The 17982-nt window shown below is 42.2% G+C and overlaps 1 long non-coding RNA gene across 20 annotated transcripts in view; it reads right to left on the reverse strand.

The window, feature by feature from the left end:
- The window catches only part of LOC120756252 (uncharacterized), a 505318-nt gene that overhangs the window by 13931 nt on the left and 473405 nt on the right, over positions 1 to 17982 (reverse strand). For 19 of the 20 annotated variants that reach the window (XR_005702114.2, XR_005702112.2, XR_005702110.2 and 16 more), the window contains 2 exons: positions 1406 to 1513; positions 1008 to 1063 (listed from right to left, as the gene is read on the reverse strand). The exons of the other annotated variant lie outside the window; for it this stretch is intronic. This is a non-coding gene — a long non-coding RNA (uncharacterized LOC120756252). The remainder of the gene's footprint in view (positions 1 to 1007; positions 1064 to 1405; positions 1514 to 17982) is intronic. 20 annotated transcript variants of the gene reach the window in all.

Consider the following 17982-nt stretch of genomic DNA (forward strand, 5'->3'; position numbering starts at 1 on the left):
GAATATGCTCTGGCACATATTTTGAGTAAATCATTAGTGAATATGCTCCAGCACATATTTTCATCTGTATTCTTCAGTAACTGCTCTTGGTAGGGCAAAAAATCCCTAGCATATCTTTAAAAAATAAAAAAAAAATAATAATAAAAAAATCACTTTGCATTTCAAGCTAGGAAATCTCTCTAACTTCCATCTGACTTATGGATTGTGAAAAGCTACCATAGTGAAAAACAAATCGTTGGGTACATATCACAGTGAAGGGTTCTATGGTATATCACTCAGCATGGAGTCTGGGTTGATTTACTTGCACAAAAGCAAAAGAAACTGTAACAAAAATAGTGCTTTTCCATTCCTTGTATTCTCCACAATATTCTGCCATCCCTCGGAAAGGTAAAGCATGTCATGAAGTCACTGTAGGCCTGCATTCAATAACTGATGGCAGGATAAAGCCTTGCTGTCTAGGTGGATGGTACATAGCAGCACAGATAGGACTAAAGTCTCATTTCTCAGTTCATACCTAATTCAGAGAGGATTGTGCATCTTCCTGTCTTGCAGAAAGCTGAGGAGGAGAATGACTGTATGCACTAACCCCTGCTCTAGTTTGGAGATGCCAAGGACTTACTGTGATTCAGCTGAGAGGGCAACAAGAACTGCAGTATTAGACAAATTACTCACTGTTCGATATTTGGGAACTTATGAAATGTTAGAGAGAATTTTAAATTATGCAAATTAATATTTTCTAACAGTATACTTGGCTGTGTTCCTGGCCTGTATTATTTTTCTGTGTTGGATACCTACATCTCCAGCAGATATTCAGTCCTTAAAAGGGGTTGGCTTTTATTTCATTCTATTTATTTTTCTGCCATCTTATATTCTAAAGAGATGTAATGGATCAGCCCAGATATGTTTCATGTTGTGAGGAGAGGGAAGGAAATAGCCTGAAAATCGTTTACAGTTCAACACTGAGCTGATATTTGTGAAGATGAAAACTTACTCCACAGCATTTTTACCTTGTGATTTGGATTCCATGGGGTAACAATCAGCTTCAAAAAATCTCGTCGTGATGCTGTTTTCAAAGTCAAATAAGGAGCGTCAGTGAGAACACACCACCCCCAAGTGGCTCCCCTCCAGCTTCATAACCCCAATTTATTTTTGACATTGCACCATAAGACTGAAATGATTAATCTATAATAGATTATCTCACAAATCTGCAACAGAAGAACAGAGGATATGATTTGCTCAGGATTTGGCACACTGGCAACGGCATGTCACAGCAAAGGGTTTAATGAATAACATACAACAGAAAAACAAACTGGGGAGAGGCTGGGCTATTGCAGAGGGACTTGAACGTGGTGCAAGGGAACCCACCAACCCAACAGCTGCACTGACCACCCACCACTTGACTTACCACTAATATTTGAGCAAATAATTTCCATTGGCTTTCCAGAAAGACTTCTCTAAGTGTAGATGTTCCTTACAGCCTGCCTTGAGCTTGCATTTCGAAAGTGCTAAGTACCTATAAAATAGAACGAGAGGTGTTCACCCTACCTTTGCGGGTGTCCAGTGGGATCACATAATCTGTGTTACGGAACTGCAAAGTGTAGTTATTTGTGAAAAGTGCTGAATTCCTGGGGGAAACACAAACAATGTAATGGCTATACCATGTACTTGTGCTACTGAGTGCTCACCTTCATTTCCGAGAGTAAAGGATTTTTGTGTGGAACCTCCTGCATAATTTACTATACCATGAAACATTTACCATGGATAAATTTCAGCCTATGCATTTCTGTTAAAAAGGGCAAGCATATTTTTTTCTGGAACATGGCATACCTTCGCACCAAACTTAAAAGCCCAAAGCAATCATAAAAAATCAGAGTAACATCCAAGTTCACAGACACCATTTTCTGGTGACACTAAAAATGTATTTGCCAGTTAAAAAAAGTTATTGCCCTTTACTGTCATTTAAAAAAAAAAAATGATTAGGATCACTAGAAACTTCAGAAAAAATTCTCTCTCACCAGTCTGACCTTGGCCAAATGCTGAAGAGCAACCATCAACCTGAGAGCGGGACACTGAAAAATGGAGGGCAGAGCAAAGCATCATTGTACTGTTATTGACATTCAATGACATCTTCCTCCTGTAAAATCTCCAATTATCTTTTTACAGTATTTCCATACTTACTAAGTAACCTGGGATAAGTACGTTGCTCTAACCTTGATTTCTGCTATTTTCAGGGAGATTTACCTGCCAGTCTAGGCTGTCTTTTCTGGCATCAGAAGTTGAGCAAAGTTCTCCGTGTAGTAACAGGTTTTATTAGTCTGCAATGCCCCTTTCCTTGACCTGTTTGGACTTCTCTTTTGCTAGTGCTTCTGTCAATCCTTGGCTTTCTGTGTGGGGCCAGTGAAGGTCTCAGACTCTAGACACTTTGGCCAGAACCAAGACTATTAATTTATTTGTGTGCACCATCAAGCAGCAATTGTCTTTAAATTGTTGGCCGAAGGTGAAAGAGCAAATCAGTGCTATCTCTCATGGAACTACACGAGGATGGTGGGAGCAAGGTAGGTCTGAAACGGCTGTGGCGCCAGAGGACTGCCCCATGAGCCAGAACTGTTGACAGACAGCTGTGACAGACAACATCAAGACACCTCTATGGTGTAATCTCCAGCCCATCAAAAGGAGATGTTAACAGTTTCACATAGCTGGGGATTTCTCCCAGAAGTGACATATTTCTTTGGTTCTGTTGGTGTGTCTGGGTGATGGCAACTTTTCCCCCTTAGTCTAAAGGCTCAACGGATGAAGCCTGCCAGGGTAGTGCTGACACTATCCAGCTTCTGCGGCAATGCACAACATAGCAGTGCACAGCGCAGGAGAGTAAAACAATATAGGATGTGTCTGGTTCCGTCCCGCACCCGGCAGGAGCTGACCTCCGGCTAGCTCGAGTCAACACAGCCACAGAAGTTCCCAGTTTGTTTCGGCTTCTCGGCTTAGCAGCTGGACCCAATAGTGTTGTGACAGCCAACAGCAGCAGAAGAGAAAAGGCTGGCTCTCAGCTTAGCAGGTTAAAAGATGTTTATTAGCTCAAGAGCTGAGGAGCAGAGAGGCTCAGAGCTCCGAGCTGAGAGCTGAGCGGCTGAGAGAGCGAGAGCTGAGAGAGCTTTTTCCTCCCTCCTACCCCTTATAAGCGGGGGAGGGGTTCCAGGGAGGATACAAGAAGACAACAAGTCAGGGGATTCAGGGGGTAACAAGGTATGCCCACCCCCAAGCCTCGGACCACTAAAATCCAGAGCTAAAGGAATTCCCCCCAGGGGGCCTATCACCCGAAGCCCCCTCCCTGAGATTTTGCAACCTGGGAGGGCTCCTCAAAGTGATAGATAGGGTTCCCCAGAGAGGGGGGTTGGGGCAGAGGGGATGTTACAAGTCAGGTGAGGAGTGGGAGGACTGATGCAAAACACCTTATTATACAGACAACATAAAAGGGATACAGAATTGGGGATACAGTGAAATGAACCATAACATAAACTTCTTATAAAAACCTAATAAAATAGTTCTGCACCACCACAATAGGAAAAGAGGGATGTTGCTGCCACACATCCTGGGAAGCTTGAATTTAAATCCCTCCTCCTCCCTCTGTTGAGGCCACGCTCCTCCCTAGAGGTATCAGAAATTGGGCCTTTCCCTCATGCTCACCCAAGGTCCAGGAAAGGGTTTAATTTCTCTCTGCTGGGAAGTGAATTAAATATTGGGAATTATGCAGGATTTTTGACACGGTTGACAGCAAAGGCAGCATTAACAGCTAACTTTTACAGAGCAAAATAGTACTTCAAGCTTTTGAGGGATTGATGCAAATGGTTCAGCTTGATACAAATATCTTTCCAGGCCATTTTATGAGCAAAAACATTGTCTCCATCTCTACCTCTAGGCACTCCTGACCACAAGCTGAGATGCCACCTACAGACCAGGAACAGTGGGGTTGTCCAATGGCAGAGATTGCCACAGAGCTTGAATTCTACACATATATGAAATAGATACAGAATATATAGGGTCTCACATCTCCAGTGGGAAGTAGCATGGGCCTTAGCAGACACAGAGGGCTGAAAGCATCTGCATTGAAACAGGCGTCAGGGCAGGTCTAGGTCAAGGGTCTGGCTCAGAAAGTAGAGAGTAGCAGGGATTCATTCCTGGCTGTGCAAAGATCTGAAATAACTCCCTGCCTCATGCCTTACTTCCCATCCATGGCATTCCAACCATGGAAAAACTGTTGTACTTATGAGATGCCAAAACTCCTCTCATGCTTTGGGGTTATATAAATGCCATGAAAACCCACAGAAATGGACATGGAAAACCAGCATGCAGATCCTGGTCCCAGTCAGCCTGAGAGCCTGTGTCCTACTTTACCACTGTTGTCTCAAGCTTAGGAGTGCAGGTGAGTGACAACGTGTCACCCTCTGCAGCTCATGGCCCTGGCCCTGAGTCCACAGAGTTCAGGGGTCTTGGCAGTACCGTGTAAAATGTAAACAAGCAGTCTTTGCTGTTGTTGCTGTTGTTTTTGCGAAAGCCAGTAATCACAGAAAGCAGTTGGATGAACCATAATTTACTACCATGAACTCCTCTTGTCTGTGTTTCTCTAAAGGTAACAACCATAGATGCTGAGATGGCTGCACTTTGGACAAAACAAATGCTGTAACAGGATGTAGCTGTAACAAACCTGTCAAAGCTCATAAACAAACAGTCATCCATTTAATCACTAATTATTAATCCAATTCTGATCTCCAGTTACTCAAAATGAACTGTTTAAAAAAAGTGATACTTTTTAGTCTAAAGCAATTTAAAAACATGAGTCCAAAAGTAATGCATTGGTTTACTGTGGAACAATCCATCTGTTATTACAAGAAAATTAGGACAGAAAAAATAAACCTTATCCCATGAAATCAGCCATATGAGAGAAGATTCCTTTTGAAACTGCCCCCGCCTGAAATCCCAACCGGAGTGCTGAAGGAAGCAGACAAGCTCTAATGAGCAGGACGGCAGCCTGCACCATATTCCTGCCCCTCTAAAGCAGCAGAATTACAAAATGGATGGGCATGAAAGAAAATACAGATTTGCTACAGATATCTGCTGCTTAGTGCCTAAAAATTTAGTTTATGGAGCCTCTCAATCTGTGTATGGAAATGAGTCAACAGCAGAAGCACTTCTGACCTCCTCGAAGATTTTTAGCATCATCTCAACTCTTCTTAAAACCTTTCCAAGCTAATAATACTTTGTTCTTGTGTTTTAGATGTTTTTTTGTTTGTTTGTTAATCAAAACTGTATATACTTCAAATTTGTCAAATGACCGGACAAAGCAGTGTTAAAAATTCAACTGCACTAATTACTAGCTGAGCAGCATAAAAACCTCTGAATAAATGTCAGTCTAGGAGATAAGCTCTTATCTTAATCTAATGACTCCACAGACTTAATTTGTCAGGCCAGCCTAGTTGATGAAAAACAGGTTTCTATTCTCCAGTGTTAGCAGCCACATCTTTCCAAATCTTTGAAGCTGGATAGTAATACCATCAGTGTCATCCTGCAAAAATCTTGTGACCAAGCCAATTCCATTGTTATTGTCCTGTTACACTAAGTAAAGTTGTTTTTACCCCCATCGGTGTGCAATAGGTAAAAATGAAGGCAATTTATTTTTAGATTTGTTATATTCTGGGATAATAATTCTTGCTTCCCACTGCCCACAGTGATGTGCTGATATTTGCAGCTCTCTCCGAGTATCAGAAAGCCAGGCTTTTTAGCAGGGATCTACAGACAGCACAGTGCTACCCCAGGACAGTTCCTGCAGTGCAGACAAAACACACAGGTATGTGTGTGTGGTTTATTTGTGAGAGAAGAGTAATTTTGAGTTCAGGCAATGAATTTAATCTTAAGAGATGATTTTAGGTTTTTGAAGTTCTTCCCTAAAGGAACATTTGACATATTTAGAACTAAATGCACCAAATGTTCATAGTGTTTGGATAAAGTGGGTTAACAAATAGAAAAAAAGAAATTGTCTGCAGCCAGTGTTTCCAGTCCCCCAGTCTTGAACTAACTCTTCTGATGGGAACCTGGTAGGCTCTTTGTGCACAGTGCCCCATTTCAAAGGATACCATTTAAGCATGACTTATGACTCTTAGAGGGATAAGCTTGGGTTTGAGGAGTTGGGAGATGAACTTTATTCTGATGATACCCAGGAAGATGACAAAGTAACAAAAACCTGATGAAAATAATGGTGCTAAGTGAGGCAAATTCAAGAGGCCAGTCCTGCTCTGGACTCTGTTGGCATTGACATTATTAACTTTATGGATATTAGATATATCAAGATATTTACCCGTTCTGTTGTATCTGGTTTTATAGCAGTGCAACTCCACTGACTTCAGCAGCATTTCACATCATACAGCCAGGAAAAGGGAGTGGAGAGTTAGCCACCTTTTTCTAGTAGTACAAAATCCCTGATGCCCAGAGCTGGTTGGTCTGAAGGCCACATTACATCCCAGACTGGCAGGAGTGCAGGGTCAGCAGCAGCTCTGTGTGGGTGCAGCACAGGTCATTCCGGGATTTTAGAATGCTTTAGAAGAATTTCACTGTTTGGCTGGGAACACGCTCTTGGATAACACAGATTTAATCAATTAGATCACAAATGCCCATCCTCTTGGGTGAGAACACTGCCTACTTGTAAATTTAGTCTGAGGAGGACTGCAAGGGGACCACAGAGGCCTTGTGCTGGCATATCTACAAAAGTATTCAGGAGCTGGTCCATGTACATTTTCATTTCAAAGGCTCATGTGTGAGCATGGACAGCCAGTTTAGCATCTGAATTGTCCTGGCTGTGATGTGAATTGGGTGCCAATACTGTAGCAGCCAAAGCCTTCGAGCAGTTTATGCAGGCCATGTTGTCTAGATGGGCTTCTTCACCTGTAGATCCTCAGCAGAGAGGACATAGAGGCTGAAAAGGGTGGGAAGCTTCACAACCTGTAAAAACCTTTAAATCAGAAACTGTAATTGCCCCAGCTAATTGGGTTCTGCATCTGATGTATACAGGGCCATCTTCTAATATCCTGGCTAACACATCATTGGTTATGGCATCTTCCTGTTCATTGAGAGCCATAATACATCTTTCCTCCTGTTTTACCCACAGCCATGCAAAGGAGCAGAGCTTGCAGAGTAGTGCCAGGTGAAGTTCATGGTCCCTAATGTGACCCAGAATGACAGGGCTTCTGGATAAATTAGAGGCAAATTTCCACACATACGTAAGCTCCCCTGAATACCAATCAGTACCTACTTTTGATTTTTAAAGTTTCCAGGCTCCAAGTTGTCATTGGGAGTTGAGAGCACACGGGTTTTTGAAAATCACAAAGCCTGAAACATATTTAAGCACTGCTGCCTATTGCTTCCTTGGATCAAGACAACTGAACTCTTTGAAAGGACTGGGCTGCAGTCAGAAGCTAGCTGATCTTCTGAACAATAATAAACATCTGGTGCACGGTCTGCAGGCTTGAGGCCTCATCTGACCAAAGCTGAATTTATAGCCATTGATTTCATCATGGAAGCAATGGTTCACTCTGAATATGCCATATTTATTTATGTTAGGGCTATGGCCTGGAATAGCATCTTTTTAGTAAGAATTAACAGCTCCTTATTTCTTCTGCTCTGAGTCCCAGTTTAAATCTACAGGCCATTCCCAACACAGCTGAAACAGAAAATGAACACATTGCAGTGAAATTTTCAAAGTAACATTTGAACCCCTTCTCTCTGATGAAATCCCACCTATTGATCCAGTCAGATGACTGCAGCCTCCTCAGGTCCACCCTGCAAAGTCTCCTTGACCAGCTTATTACCACAATTCTTCAGGTGCACTGTGACTGTCGTTCAATAGAGGACAGGTGCCAGCCAATCAAGTTGAAAAAGTGAAAACTCCCATAGATTAAATCCTAGTCCCAGTGAAAGATATGGCAAAATTCCCATGGAAACCAGTGACTACTTGTATCTTAAGACATTATCTCAAGTCTGAATTGCCATTGGAATACTGACTCCCTGATTTATGCAATGAGTGTAACTTGGAATTAACAAATTATTGGCCTTTCCTCAGCAGCTAAAGTAGTGAAGGGGCTGGCTCATATAGGAGCCATTCCCTAGGGCTGGTGTTGTGGGATCCAGCTGGCTTGGGTCAGGCTGCCCATGCTTCAGGAGACTTTGTGGTTTCATGACTCCCATTGCTCCCTCTATACTCTCCAACACTTGCTCCTGTCATCCTGCTACAAAAAAGTTTACCTACTCTGCCCTGCAAAGGAGCCCTGCTATTTTTGGACTGCAGCCTATGAGAACAGCTTCGGGTGCTGAGGAAAAATGAACCATTCTGAAAGAACAAAACTGGGTCCTTTATGGAAAAATATTTTGACTCCCAATCCAAGCGCTGTGGATCCAGATCAATTTTCCTAGCAAAGAGGAATAACTAATCTAAACATGAGAAGGGTTCTGTCATGGTGAGATACAAAAATGTAGGAGTAGCTGCCAGGTTTGAGATTGGTCTTGATGAAGTATTAGTGCTGACAAGCCAATAATGAGCTAAGACCCACGGTGAGGCTGCAACAAGCTGGGGCCACTTGGCTTGACTAAATGAAGTCCAAACGCTGGCACCGCTGCTGGAGGCAGGACAAGCAGAATCAGGAGGAGCAGGATTTCTTTCTTGACTTGCAATAAGAGTATCACAGTTCACACACCTTGTGTGCGAGTGCAGGGCAGTGTGTGCCATGCTATTACATTTGATGCAGCATTCCTAAAAGGAAGCGTTTGTCAATTTTGCTGTAAGTGTTTGAGCACAGCAGACTTAATTCAATGCGTCAGATAAGAGAAAATCACATTGGCTTATATTTATGACTTATCATTTTAATCTTAGCACTAGAGATATTTGGAGAGCAAACCAACTCTTCATTTTGTGTTTCGCTTTGCTTTTTTTATCCGTCTAAACCTTGCCAGGCAAATCCACAACAGTTATATACCATTGCCATATCTGCTGCAGAATAGGTGAGAAGACACATCTGAAATGCACTGAGGGGGTATTTTTGAAAAGTCATGGGTTATGTGACTTAAGGGAAGGGTATAGCATTGAAAATAGGCAAGAAGTGAAGACACGGCCTTGCTTGATGGGTACACCATGCACATGCTATTGCGTAGGTCAAGGAGAGCCACATCCAAGGGAGCACTACTGAGGCCTTGTATTTCTTGTGGCCTTTGGGCACAGTCAGGATTCTTGAACTGAGTTTGGAAAAAGGATGAACCTGGACCCTCAAGTGACTAACAGACCCACAGAAAACTAAACCCACATTCTAATGAATAAAGGAAAGGCCAGAATTCAAGCTGTTTGTACCACGGTAAAAAAGCCCAGCTCATCTCGGGAATTTGGGTGCTTAAGTGTCTTTGTTTAGGATCCTGCCCCCAATGTCTTTGATGACCCGGGCCAGTACGGGTGGAGGGTTGTCTCCCACCTAGAGGCTGGTTAGCAAATCTCCACTAACACTAAAACAAAGAGAACTTGCTTGGTAATTCTACCATCTGATCACGACTGTTTTTTGAGATGGGGCCAAAGCAGGTAGGAAGCTGGGTTAATCTCAGTTGTTCCAAAAACATGCTAACTACCATTCAGAATGGCTGCTGAAATGTTTGGGTCAGGCTCTTGCTTTTATGGCAGTGCAGTGCTATACAGAGAATGAACAGCTTTGTGGACACTGGCTTCCCCTGAGTAGGGTGCTCTCTTCCCTTTCACAGAGGTCACTGGCCTGGCCACTCTGACTGATGTGGACATTTTTGGGCACCACAATATAAAAGGATATAAAACTATTAGAGATCATCCAAAGGAGAACTATGAAGATGGTGTCTGGAGGGGAAGTCATATAAGGAGCAGCTGAGGTCAGCCTGGGCAAGAGAAGACTGAGGGAAGACCTCACTGCAGCTACAAACTTCTTCCTGAGGGGTAGAGGAGGGGCAGACACTGATCTCTGCTCTGTGGTGACAGTAACAGGACCTGAGGGAATGGCCTCAAGTCGTTCCATGAGAGGAGAAGTCTCTTCACCAGAGGGTGACTGGGTGCTTGGGCACTGGAACAGCTCCCAGGGTGGTGGTCACAGCACCAGCCTGACAGACTTCAAGAAGTGTTTGGACAACCCTCTCAGGCACAGGGTGTGACTCTTGGAAAAGTCCTGGGCAGAGTCAGGAGTTGAACTTGATGATCCTTTCAACCCAGCACATTCTGTGATTCTGGCATTGGTAAGTGCACACTGATGATTTCCCACTTCTGTTTCAAAGGGAACCTTCAGCCACCCTCAAGTGCCAGTAACTATTTCCCCTGTTACTGGCTCAATTTCCCTACACCCTTTGGGAGAAGAGGCAGGAAATAAAGGGAGCAGTGGAGCTACACTGATTCTTGGGACTGACAGTGAAGGTACTCAGTTAACAGACTGAGCGAGGGGACTCAGTTTTGCTTGCAGAATCCCACGTGAATTGCACTATTCTTCCAATCAAAGTGATTGTGAGAAATTCTGATTTTCAATTCATTTTTTTTCTGCATATGGGAAAGAGGATGCCTTTGTGCAATGACTGTTTAAAAATACTTCAAAAGAACTCGAATCAGTCCATGGCTGCACTATATACAAATTAAAATAATTGATTTTTTGGCAGCCTTTTAAGAGATCTATAAATTAAAGGGATTTCTGATACATTTTGGGGGACTTTATTTCATGTCGGCTTTCAGAGTGCCCTCCCTCCCAGAGCTGAAAGTCAGCCACAAAACCAGACAGAGCCTCTCATTTACTCTGCCCTCCTGACTCAGGAGTCAGTAGATCTCCTTCAGGTGTGACCATGGTTGGGTATGGTGGGTGCTGGGCCCCTGCCAGCTCTGCACCCTTCCCTTTCATTTCTGCTTTGAGAACTTTACATCAAGGAACAGAAACTGCCCCAAACCCATCCCTCTGGGGAATTAGTTTCTCTCCTTTTCTCCATTAGTAGAAACTGACTCCCTCGCCCAGTTTGTGTTGCACCTGGGCTGTCCCCATTCTGTGATCTGATGGCAATGGGTTCAGTTCTATCTGTGATGACCTAAAAATAGCACTCAATTAACATTGCATTTCAAGAATTGGAAAATTTCCCAGAAGTCCATTCTTTTTTTCTTTTTCTGTTTCATTACATTTTACAGTAATAATACACAAGCCTGTAGAAAACATGACGGGTAATGAAAAAATGTAATTAATATAAGCAGTGTAAAGCATTTTTTTCCCTCTGTTGTCCTTGCAGAAAATTACTGCTTTAAACTGAGCAGGATGTGAAAATGCATAAAGCAAACAGTAATATGCTGTGGTTTGTAAATATCTTATGCAAAATAGTTAAATCAACTGCTGTTTATTTTTCTTACTTTGTGTCACAAACTTACTTCTTTTTGTTCATTACTTTTTTCATTTTTCTCTTTTTGGGGGTTTGCTCTCTTTCATTTTAAGAAAGTCACTGACTTAAATATATTTTTTCTGCTACAGCTAATTCTTCTCACCATGTCCTCCTGTTTGCTGGCTCTGAAATGAAACATACTCTGCAAAAGTGTAGTGAGCCAGATCCTCTATACTGAGGATCTGCTCTCGTTGTTTCGGGCTTAAAAAAAAAAAAAAAAGAAAAAAAAAAAAAAAAAAAAAAAAAAAAGAAAAAAGAAAAGAAAGCACTCTTAGCTTACAAACAAACAACTAATTATTCCAAACCCTGCAACAACTTTATGACTAACTAGCATTCCTGACTGTTACTGTAGAATCCCGCACTGTTTTAACAAGGCTGCCTGATCACAGTTTGGGAACGGGCTGTGAACAATACGCACACATTAACTAGTATGGCACAGTATATGCCATCTCTCCTTGGAATATTTCTCTCTGGCTATCTGTAGCACTTGTAATACCCAGCAATATCTGAAGGTCACAGCAGAATTTCTGAGCTGAAATACAAAACAGCATTCCAAACACATCTTCTGTGGCCAGACAAGAAACTGCTTACGGTTTATTTTCCCTCCCCCTTCAGCACAGCTGACATCCAGCATTAGTTATTGTTTATTTTTGTCTTGTTCCTGGTTCTAAAGGTTTCCCTTATGGCCCTGGTTTATGTGAACTTTCAGATATCACTCGGGGCTTTTCTGCCTCGTCCCCTCTGATGTAGCTGGTTCCCCTGTGAAGGTAGGTTTCCCCAGCTGAAGATCTGTTCCTCTCTCCTGTGGCATTCTGTGCAGCCATTTGGAGTCCCAGATGTAGGAAATGAAATAATCCACGCTCATACAGTCATGAAAGTGCCCATCTGGCACACAGGAACATCACGCATTGGAAGCACACAAGCGTGAGCTCACTTTTGTTATGGCATTTCATAAACAGAGATGCAGTGAGCCAGCAAGTCGGGTCCTTTGGATAATAACAGCCGTCTCCATCACACGTTGTGTTTAAAAAATAGGGAAATGAAAAAAATCAAGACGAACTAGAAAAATTTGCTCTGAGGAGAAATTTCTACTTATAAACGTTTTTTTTTTTCCCAGTGGCCTGCTGTACTTACACCTCTCTGGCTCTCTCCACTCTCTATGCAGATTTAAGACAATGGTGACAGTTGAAACATAGCCAGTTAACTCTTAGTTAGCTCTGAAATCACCTCTTCCTCACTGTTCAGTTAAAGGAAGAAAATATTAGATCATACTTACAAAACTGAGTCCTATAAAAACAAATTGCATGCTACTGCTTTCTTATCACTACATAAAATTCACAGAAACAGTCTAATAAATGACCTCACCACTCAATTTTGAAGTATACAAATTAAAGACAGCAACAGATAAGCCAAGAGAGATTAATGTACAGTGTGTGAGCCTGTATGTGTGTGTTTGCATGCCTCTTTGAGGATATACCCAAATGCTGTTGACATTCAACCTCTGGAATTATAATTAGGGGAAAAGGCAGATGTGTAAATTCATCTTGCTGGGCAGTATATATATGTTGCACTGGGCCCTTATTAATTCAGTACTTGAACACTTGAACACATTTACTCTAAGACAAAAGGTTTCTGTTGGGATATGTTGGCTAATAGAGGGGTAGAATATGATGAAACAATGAACAGCTCAAAATTATGGACTAAGTTCAATACCAGTAAGTAAAAACCAAGATAATTTATGCTATTTTAGCTTTGCAAAGTAATTGAAAAAAGACATCCTAGGCATTTTGCTGGATGTCATTGCATGCTGTAAAGAAATCTTGGGATGTAATAAACTTCTTAAAATCCCCACCATTAGTTCTGCTGACAGTGCTGGATCTTCAGAGGGATTGCTGCTCAAAGGGGCGAGATTTTTAAGGTCAGGAAAGAGCAGAAAGAGGTGTCAGGTCTCCTAAACCATTGCTGGAAAACTATGCCCATTCCAAAGTGGGGATGTGGGCCTCCCAAAGGCAGAGGCCCGTCACTCCATGGTTTATGAATATTATAAATTATGGATAATACTAAAAGAAGATAGTACCTGAATTTTACATGACTCAGTTTTGTATTGTATTTGGCAAACAATATCTGGTCCAGTATATTTTAAATACTAAGTCTTAAGTTCGGAAAACAATGAGATGTTTGTAAACATGATAGACCATCACAATATACTGCTTCTCATTTGAAAAGTCATTTGTGCAAGAAATAATTATTGACCCATAATATGTAAATGATTGAAATACAGAAATTAATATTTGGGTCAACTCATGTATTTTTCAACCATGAAATGAAAAGCTCAGTATTCACATTCCAATTCATACATGAAAGCATTACAGCACTATTACTTGGCTTTTGTATTAATTTATTATTGTCTTAGTTAATGACATACAGATTTATATCTCTACTTTCAAATGAGGAGAAGGCATTGTATGGCACAGTAATGTTTCAGCCCAGGATGCCCCCTATTCTGGACTCTTTAATGGTGACAATAAGCCAAATTCACAGCTGATATGGAAGCAAATAAACAGCAGTGCTAGCACTAAGGAGGTTTTGGCCCTAGTATACCTTAAAGGCTGCACAGGAAGGACTGACTCCTGCATTGCAGCTCATCTGCTCTGCCTGGGCTTAATCCTCATCTCCTTCACTTGAGTTTTACCCAGTATGATGCTCCTTATTTACTGCAATTAATTCAGAAATATAAACAGCACAGGATCAGTGCATTTAGTGCTGTGAGGCAGTCATTCTAAGAGTTCTGTTTCTGCTCCCTCCTTTTCCCTGAGTCATGGGGAGTCTGTGGGAGTGTGGGGTTTCTAACTGCACTGTGGGAGCACTCATTCTTCCCGAGAGAGCTGCAACAGGCCCCTCAGCCCAAGGTCACTTTCATTCCGGTGAATTCACTCAGCGCTCATGAAACACGCCAGGTCGTGACTCCAGAGACTTAGGTGCTCTCTGCCTCCCCACGAGTGTCCAAGAGCTGGAGCAGCAGGCCAACCTCTGTTCCTGTGGGGGCAAGAAGGCAGCCCCCGAGCCTGTGATGAGGTACTTCCCCAGCCACTCAGAGCAAAGGCCCCTCAATAAGGCTGTCAATAAGGGCCAACCTGTGCAAGCTAGACCTACAATATATTTGGCTCTTGGACTATTATCCATTACATTTCAAATGCATTGGTTACCAAGCTTAGCTGGATTGAGTCTGACTTAAGGTCAACCATCCAAATAATTCATTAGTATCCTATAAACTGTGTGCTCCATCCTCATGGCTTTTTATGCAAAAGTAAACAATGCCTCATTCTTTGTGCCATCAGGTATTGTATCACTTGATGGGTCTATCTCCTTAAAGAGATGCATAATTTAAATACAAATAAATGTATGAGTGAAATCCATGTAGAATGATATTCATGACAGACGAAATGAATGAAGAAGAGATGGGCAAAACAATCTAGATAATACCCAAAAGCAAAGCGTCACAGCTAAATCAGGATTAACCCATGAAGCATGATGTGTTTCATGAAATGACTTTGGTACAGTCTAAAATGACAATGACTCAAATGAATTAAGAAGGGCAGCATTGCATCAAGTTTGCTCCAGTGTTCAAACATGTTACACACATATTGGATCATGTCTGCAGGAAAGAGCCTGACCTTTTTTTAGTTAAAATTAAATATAATTATATTTGCACATCTTTTACAGCCAAAATATTTATAAAAAATCATTTTGCATAAAACTATTTTATATTCTAGATAGAAATTATTTTAAGCAGCTTTAAAAAGGCAGTAGACGCAGCTCCACATGGCTTGCAAGATAAGGTAAAGAAAATCACAGTATAAAGGCATGTTTGGGTGGTGAAGAAAAAATGTGGTACCCCAGCACTACATAAAATTGTGGCGAAGGTGAAGCAGCAGAGGTGGTGTAGCCATTGTGTTCAGTGATGTAGCCATTGCCCTCATGATGTGATTTAGAAACTGCCCACACTGGCCAGCTGTATAGGAGGGGCAACATCCTCCTGGTCCTGCCCAATTAATCATCCTCTGGTTTTCTTAGTGTCTGGGGCAAAAGGCAGACCCAGATGACTAATTCTGGCAATAGAGGCTCTGCTTGTCAACAAGACCTCCCTTTGATAGAAGCGTGATTTGGTTTTAATTTTCTTTCAGCCCATTCATTTATTTGAGGCTAATGGCTGACATGAATCATAGCGTTAGAAGGGAGAAGCACGATTTCTACTAGCAGCCTAAAAGGCATCATGGCATGTCCACCAGGGATGGCAGGAGCACAGGGTGCAGTTTCTCGGTGCTTTGGACACACAAGAGGATTGGCAGAGCGACTCCTCCAAACAGCGTCCTGCCCTGCTCATAGGGAGGGCAGCATCAGCTGAGAGCACAGCCAAGGTGCAAGCAGAAAGTGGTGCTATTTTGCAATGGATTCAGTGGGAGTCTCAAACTGACAAGGTGATGATTACTGTGGCCCCAACCGAGTGCAGTCATTGTTTAACTTTACTAGTATGAGTAAGCTAATTGGCGTCACTGGGCTTGTGTGCTTAAAAGTTCTGGCTGTGTTAAAATACTTGGTGGGCCAGGGAGTAATGGGTGTTTAGCACCTTGCTGGGCACAGTCCTGGGACAAGCCTCACCCTGACCTTCTGCAAAGCGGGTGTGCTGAGCCCGTGGTTGCACCGCCCCACACTCTCCACAGCCCCATAGGGCTGGGCATTGTCTAAATCACAACACACACTGCACTGAGGGAGACAAAACTAACGACAAAATTAGCAGGAATCAGTCCAGCTGACTCTGTAAGAAGCTTTGGAGTTTCAAAATTAATCTTGAATTTACCTCTAACCTTGAAAACAAAACTAATTGCATAATGTAAGACTCCCTGAACACGTTAGGAAACTTGATAGGAATACCTTGGAAAAAACACACACACTTTAGATAAACCCCCCATTTTAATTGTATCAATTCTGCCAATTAATGATAATGGAAGAGCAGCCCAATTAGCTAAATAGCTAATAGTTTTATCAAGCAGAGGCTGGCAATTTAAAGCAAACAAATTCATTCTAATTTTATCCCCTTGCACACCAAGATGTTTAAAGGATAATGGGGGATCCAATAAAGGATATTGCTCAAATAGAGCTACATTTAAATCACCTAATGGCTTTAAGAGTTTTACCCCAATTAACAAAGAAGAAACATGAACATCATTCAGTGACTTCCAGCATAATCTTCATTAAAGAAAATCTTCATTAAAAAAATAACATATTCTCCAACTAGGGGCAAAATGGAAAACATCACTGACTTTTCCCTTAAAAGCAGTGACTTCTCCCAAAACAAAGGCTCCTCTGTAACAGAAAAGGTATCAGAGAAAAAAGACTCTCATGTCTAAGCCTCAGTATATAAATCATCTTCAAACTGTGGTCATTAGTTTTAACATAACAGTGGATTTGAATAAAGGAGATTGACCTATCTAACATATTTAAGACCAAATCCTACTGTTACCTAAATCTGAAATAAGTTAAGGCTATTGAAGAGAATCAAAAGCCTTTTCAAAACCAATAGCCAGAACAAATTCCCCATGATCATAATTTTGAGGATAAAAAATCCATTAAAGTGATGTCTTTGATTGCTATTAATGAAGCAATCTGGAGTAAATCCAGAGTGATCCATATGGATAATCGAATCTCTCATTTTCTCACATTTTACAGATTTAGGCCCTGATTTATGTGACAGTGATGGGCAAAAGGCTCCTTTCCTTTTGACTCTGGGCTGCTCATCCTGGACAGCTGATGTCATGGTCTCTAAAGGGAGTTGGAAGAACAATGAACTCGATGCTCAAAGACAGAAGAGCTCAAATAAATCGACTTCCAGCCTCAACCACATATCCCCAAATACCTCTCCTTCACTACAGGTCTTATGAAGGTTACTGTGGGCTGCAGAAACCACCAAAGTGCTGCTAATTAACTGGCACAAACCTCCTTCCCTCCTCAATATCCCCCTCATGGCTCAGAGGTGCTTGGCACTCTCACTGCCCTCCCAGGCTCAAGCAGAGACAGGGATGTCACCCACGGGGCAGAGGTGGCCTCCGGAAAAGCCCCAGGTAAAGCCTTTGACTGAAGATTAACTGCTTTTGGGAGAAGGTAGAAAGACTTTCCCTTCATTGTTAAGCTCTTGTTTCCCCAGTCAAGCAGTAAGAGATTTAGGCTTCTCTCCCCATTTTTTTTTTTTTTTCCCCTAAATAATGTCATGCAGTCAGAGACAACGAATCCCCCTCATTCCTGAAGCTGTGGCCAGGTCACCCTACCTGGGAGCACGGTGGGTGCAGAAGGAGCCCTGCTCTTCCCGCTGCCACCCACAATGCCAACCCCAAAGTTTTACTGCTCTCCTTCTCTGCCCTTTTCTTTTCAGACAGATGATTCCAGCACCTCACCTCCCTCTCAGCACCAATTTTATGGCTTCCAGATATATCCTAACCAGCAGCAGTCTCTCCCTTCCCTGCACGTCCTTCTGCG

The sequence above is a fragment of the Hirundo rustica genome, chromosome 9, assembly GCF_015227805.2.
Source record: "Hirundo rustica isolate bHirRus1 chromosome 9, bHirRus1.pri.v3, whole genome shotgun sequence".
Lineage (NCBI taxonomy): Eukaryota > Metazoa > Chordata > Aves > Passeriformes > Hirundinidae > Hirundo > Hirundo rustica.